This window comes from Lipophrys pholis (genome assembly GCF_963383615.2).
Source record: "Lipophrys pholis genome assembly, chromosome: 14".
Lineage (NCBI taxonomy): Eukaryota > Metazoa > Chordata > Actinopteri > Blenniiformes > Blenniidae > Lipophrys > Lipophrys pholis.
This window is the reverse complement of record NC_137633.1, coordinates 1646119-1653000: the sequence shown is the minus strand read 5'-3', so window position 1 is coordinate 1653000 and position 6882 is coordinate 1646119.

The following is a 6882-nucleotide window of genomic DNA, read 5'->3' as shown; positions in this document are numbered from 1 at the left end:
AGAAGAAGCTACGTAGCTGCGTCCCAGAACAGTTTCATCTTTCCCCGGGTTTTCCAAGAAGTTCCACCCTGCTGGCGATTCTCAAAAGGTTTTCAGTGACTAATGTAAATACACACGCAAAACGTATTTCTAAAGCGATTTCTTGCTTCTAATCGGTCAAATTTGTGTCGTTCTGGTCAGTTCAGCGGTTTTAAAACACATTTTGTAATTTAATAAAGGCTCAGTTTGTAGAATATGAATCTTTATTACGAAGATACACGTAGGAGAAGAACAAAAAAAACACATTTCGATGAATGAAACAAAGACAAAGTGTTTGTGTTGTAGGGAGAACGTGAAGACGCCACATCGAACCTGGAATCCAGCTGCAGTGAGGGAAGAGCAAACCGCTGCACCAGTGGCAGGTATGAGCGCCAAGCAGCACAACCAGCTGCTTTTCTCCCCAAAAGGACATTTTATTTGTCTGCATTCGACATTTTTAATCCTAATATTGAGTTTTGCATCAGAAAAGAGGCGAATGATCTCATTTCGAGGCCGTTTGTCCCGTTTCTCGTGAAAATAAAATAAAAAGACTCCGGCGGGTAATGAGAGGAAAGGCAAGCGATTGATTTTATTTTTATTTTTTTTCCTCGGAGGAGTCGAGTAAAAAAGATGGAAACGAACCATCTGCAAACACGAGTCGGCGGTTTGATGCCCGGAGTCGGAGGAGCAGGAAACGTGTGAGGAAATAACAAGGGACCCACTCATTTAATTTGACTGCATGGAGAGAGTGTGTGTGTGTGTGTGTGTGTGTGTGTGTGTGTGTGTGTGTGTGTGTGTGTGTCAACGGGATCACAGCTCGCCGACATGGGCCGATAATAAAGTCCCCACACTTTTTACAAAGAAGGATGGATGGGTGTGTGTGTGTGTGTGTGTGTGTGTGTGTGTGTGTGTGTGTGTGTGTGTGTGTGTGTGTGTGTGTGTGTGTGTGCGTGTGTGTGTGTGTGTGGGGAGGGGAGGGGTGGGGGGTGGAGAAGGTGGTGGGGGTGGAGAAGGTGGTGGGGGTGGTGGGGGTGGTGGGGGTGGTGGGGGTGCGGCTCATCCGAGGTGGCAGAAGATAATGAAGCTCGTCTCGGCTGTTTGCGCCGCGGCCAACAGGTGGAGCCGACACCCAGAGAGCAGCGGGGTCACCTGATCGACGCCGACGGGAGAGAATAAAGGAAAGCTGGAGTTGCTCGAGGGTCGAAGCCGCCGGACGCTTCCAGCGGTTTACGGTTCTATGGCGGTCAGGAGGCGTCTGACCGCCGCGGCGTCTGACCACCGCGGCGCCGTCGCGTGAACGGCGTGCGCTCCGGGAAAACACGTCGATGTCATCGGTGTGTTTTGGTTGCAGGTCGGTACGTCTGAAACCTTCACGACCAAAAGAGCCGTTTCTGAGATTTTTCACCAAAATAAAATTCATCTGGAAACACAAAACATGTTAATTAATAAAGAAAAGTCATTAAATAGTAAAACAACTCAGTTTTATTAAACATTCATGACATTTAATCGAAACAATTTCGATGTTTTATTCAATCAAACAAACGCTCTTTAAAGTCCGAACGGTTCCAACATGCTAACTACGTCGTTTTCAGTGTTTCTGACGTTTTTTTCAAAATGTCGCCGCCTAAACGTGAATTTTAACGCAAACGGCGTCTTTTTTTCTTCTTCTTCTTTTAAAGATGAGTAAATAAATAGAAACCGCCTCCGTGACATTGCGTCTTTGTTTTTTTTTCGTGTGCTGCTATACGTACTTAAGCTAGCATGCTAACCAGCTAGCCGCCGGTCGTCCAGCTTTGTAAACGCAGCGTCTCGTCTCGGCTAACGTCTAATGAACCAGAACGAGACGTTTCACCGCCACATCTCTCAAATTGAGGAAAAGATCCTGACGTTTGGTGTGAGAATCCGTCTGCACGCCGCGGTTGCGTTGACTTCCTGCCGCCGGTTTTCCTCTCAGACTGACGTGTTTCTGTTGTTTCTTTCCCTCGTTCCGCCGCTGAGCGGAGGAGAAACTGCACTTCACCTCCACCGACGCCGGCGTAAACGTCAGGGGTGAGAAATGAGGGGATTGCTATTCGGAGCGGCGCCCTGGGATCCTCCAGTGTGACGCTCCCAGCTGAACCGTCATTTGTGGAGCGCGGCGGCTCTCGGCGGGACGCGGCGGCGCCGTGTGACAGATAGACTGACAGATCCATCCAGGTGAGAATGTAGAATAACGCCACCTGTGTGGACGGAGTCGTCACACCGGCTCGGCGGGAAACGCGGCCGGGACGGAGAGGAGGAGGTTACATGTGATGACCAATTTATTTTTCTTGGCAGGGGGAAGGTCCTCTGAGACGCCTCGGTAATGAAATCCACCAAACTGTTTATGTACCGGGAGGTGGAGGTCTGGAGGGTGGAGGTCTGGAAAGTGGAGGTGGGAGGGGGAGATCTGGGAGGTGGAGGTCTGAGGTAGAGGTCTGGAAGTGGAGGTCTGGGAAGTGGAGGTGGGAGGGGGAGATCTGGGAGGTGGAGGTCTGGAGGGTGGAGGTGGGAGGGGGAGATCTGGGAGGTGGAGGTCTGAGGTAGAGGTCTGGAAGTGGAGGTCTGGGAAGTGGAGGTGGAGATCTGGGAGGTGGAGGTCTGGAGGGTGGAGGTGGGAGGGGGAGATCTGGGAGGTGGAGGTCTGGAAAGTGGAGGTCTGGGAGGGTGGAGGTCTGGAGGGTGGAGGTGGGAGGGGGAGATCTGGGAGGTGGAGGTCTGGAAAGTGGAGGTCTGGGAGGGTGGAGGTCTGGGAGGTGGAGGTCTGGGAGGTGGGGGTCTGGAAAGTGGAGGTGGAGATCAGGGAGGCGGAGGTCTGAGGTAGAGGTCTGGAAGTGGAGGTCTGGGAAGTGGAGGTGGAGTTCTGGGAGGTGGAGGTCTGGAAGTGGAGGTCTGGGAAGTGAAGGTGGAGGTCTGGAAGGTGTAGGTCTGGAAGGTGGAGGTGGAGGTCAGGGAGGTGGAGGTCTGAGGTAGAGGTCTGGAAGTGGAGGTCTGGGAAGTGAAGGTGGAGGTGGAGGTCTGGAAAGTGGAGGTGGAGGTGGAGGTCAGGGAGGTGGCGGTCTGAGGTAGAGGTCTGGAAGTGGAGGTCTGGGAAGTGGAGGTGGAGGTGGAGGTCAGGGAGGTGGAGGTCTGAGGTAGAGGTCTGGAAGTGGAGGTCTGGGAAGTGGAGGTGGAGATCTGAGAGGTGGAGGTCTGGAAGTGGAGGTCTGGGAAGTGAAGGTGGAGGTGGAGGTGGAGGTCTGGAAAGTGGAGGTGGAGGTGGAGGTCAGGGAGGTGGCGGTCTGAGGTAGAGGTCTGGAAGTGGAGGTCTGGGAGGGTGGAGGTGGGTTCTGGAGGGTGGAGGTGGAGGTCTGGAGGGTGGAGGTTGAGGTGTAAGGTGGAGGTGGAGGTGAAGGTGGAGGCGCAGCAGCAACACATTTTTTCTCGTTCGTCTTCATTTTCTAGTTTCTGGTTGTTTTGATTTCAGCTTTTTTCTTCTTTTATGTGTTTATTTGTTTGTTTGTTTGTTTGTTTGTTTGTTTGTTTGTTTTTCAGCCATAAACATCATTTAAAGTCACATTTGTGTTGTTTTGCCTCGGATCCTTTCGCTCCACCTTTTCTGCCTTTTGTTTGTTTGTTTGTTTTTGATGCAGCAGGTGAGGCGAGCTGACGGAGGCCGTGATGCTGATCTGACCCACACACACACACACACACACACACACCCACACCCACACACACACACACACACACACACACACACACACACACACACACACACACACACACACACACACACACAATTATCCCAAAAGTCTGTTTCTCGCTTTTATCGTGGAGAAATTGTTGCGTATCGCTGAAGGAGACTTCTGTCAAAGACGAAGAAACGCAACTGTGGCTGGATTCCTGCACACACACACACACACACACACACACACACACCACACACACACACACACACACACACACACAATGTCCATTGTCTTGTGCTCTATTATCAAAGCCAGCAGTGTGTTGTGTGTGTGTGTGTGTGTGTGTGTGTGTGTGTGTGTGTGTGTGTGTGTGTGTGTGTGTGTGTGTGTGTGTGTGTGTGTTGTGTGTGTTGTGCGGCGGCGGCGGCGGCGCCCAGTGGGAGAGCCCGCCTGCCTGTCGGGGGACAGATGGGTGTAATTATGTTATTTTTACCTCCTCCAGGAGGCGCCGCCAGCTCAGGGAAATTAGCATCACACCTGTGTGTAATTGGCTAAATTAGCTTGTCGAGCAGGCAGAGGTGGACGGTGGCAGGGTGTGTGTGTGTGTGTGTGTGTGTGTGTGTGTGTGTGTGTGTGTGTGTGTGTGTGTGTGGGAGGCAGGTAAAATCAGTGGAGTTGTTCAGTGGAGAGAAGAGGCTGCTGTCGGGGGGGGGGCTCACACCTGCAATGGAAAATGTCACCAGGCGTCATTGGCACACGCACACACACACACACACACACACACACACACATACACACACACTGACGTGCAATAGAGACACGTTAAAGGACAAACCGCAGGGAAAGAGACACAAAACAAACAGCAACACACACCCAGACAAACAAACACTGGGAGACGCAACACACACACACACACACACACACACACACACACACACACACACACACACACACACACACACACACACACACACACACACACACACACACACACACACACACACACGCACACTGAGCTCTAACGGTGGATCACAGTTCGGCCTCCTTTACACACCAAAACTAAAACAAGTGTGTGTGCGGTCGTTCCTCCTGCTCATGCTCCAGTAAACAAACATGGCCGCCCCCGTAGCGTTTCCACTCGCGCTCCGGATTCTAGTTTTATCTTCCACATCGGGAGTTTAATGGTTGAGACTCTCCCCTGATAACATCCGACTCCTCATCTCGCCACTAGAATGTCGCTTCTTTCCATTTTATTCCCGTTTATGTTGTTTTGCTCTCTGCACACAAGTCTGTGTGGTTTTATTACAAAAACAAGTCGAAATTTACTAAATGCCTAAATTCTCCGTATTTCCCCCGAATCGTTACGTCGTTCACCTCGTTCTGTCAGATCTAAAGATCCAAAGCTGCGACGTTACTCAGTTCCAGAAGTCAGTCGGCCCCACCGACTGCGAACACCCGAGGCCTGAACCACCAACCTGATCAACACATCCAGGTTCTCTGGTTCCTGGTTTACTGATCCTGATCACCGTTACCACCAAGCAGGTTCTCAACTCGCTGGTTCAACCCAGACCGGGTGTGAGCGTTCACGTGAAAGGGGCGGAGTTTGCAGCGTCTGACCAATCAGACGCAGAGACACTCTGCAGAGCAGTTTACAGATTACGGAAGGAGCAGTTAATCTCTGAGATTATGAAGAATTCAAACACATCCAGCAGCTCAAAGCAACACTGCTGCTGCAGCCAGAACCTTCCTGACTAGTTAATCCTGACTGGGTGAGATTAGAGCAGATTAATTGATCAGTGATATAAAGGAACAGCACTGTGATCACTCACTTCCACTTTATTCCAGCAGAACGGTTCCAGACAGAACTTCCTCACTGCTCTTCTTTTACTTTAGGTTCTCCATCACTGCTTCTGAGGCGGAGGTTCTCTTGTGTTTCCTGTTGGAATATTAATTCATCACCATGACGACACGACTAGTTCTGGTTCTATCAATTCATGGTTCTGAAGTTCTGTCAGGTGTGATCATGAACCTCATAAAGATAAACAGACCTGGAACAAGTCAAGAACCAGAACCAGAACCTCCTTCAGAGCCTCAGAGACCAGGATTTATTTTATTATATCAAAAAGATTGTTCTAGATTAATTTCTCATCTCCTCTCTGCTGCAGCTCAGAGCTGAACCTGCCCACCAATCACCATCATTTAGGAATGGGCGGGTCATTTTCCAGAGATCTGATTGGTCAGGAGGCGGAGCTCTGACCTCTTATCCAGAACATAACCTGCTCCGGGGCAGGTTAGACTTTCAGCGTCAGTTACCATGGTGATTTATCCTGGTGAGAAGTGAGCGAGAGTCGTAGTACAGAAAACCAGAGTTAATCCTGAAGTTACCTGGATAAGAGAAAACCAGAGTTAATCCTGAAGTTACCTGGATAAGAGAAAACCAGAGTTAATCCTGCAGTTACCTGGATAAGAGAAAACCAGAGTTAATCCTGAAGATACCTGGATAAGAGAAAACCAGAGTTAATCCTGCAGTTACCTGGATAAGAGAAAACCCAGCTTCGTAGTACAGGCCTCTGGAAACGACTGTCAACACTTTGTACAACCATTGTCTGTCAACATTTCTCAAATCCATTGTCTACTGACACTTCTAAAGGCCATCGTCTGTCAACACTTTGTAAAACCATCGCCTGTGAACACTTCTGGGAAGATGAAGACGTTTTTCTATCCGCAGTGTGTTTTTGTGTGTGTTGATTGTGAGTCTGTACAAAAACTGTTTCAGGTCCGTTTGTGTATTTAGATAAAACTTTACTGTGAAGTTTTTATTTTGCTTTTTTCTCCTTTTCAAAGAATTTCATTTTTAATAATAATAATAATAATAATAATAATATTATTATTATTATATTATATTATATTATATTATATTATATTATTATTATTATTATTATTATTATTATTATTATTATTATTATTATTATATTATATTATGTTATTATTATTATTATTATTATTATTATTATTATTATTTCTCTGTATGACAAAACAATATAATGCAATAATAAATAAAATCATTTGACCTCATGATGAATTCAGATTCAGGTTTGAAAAATTCAACAACTTCAAAATAAGAGTTGTCGCGGAACAAGCCAGGAGGCCGATGTGATAATTCCACTTTGTACCAGCA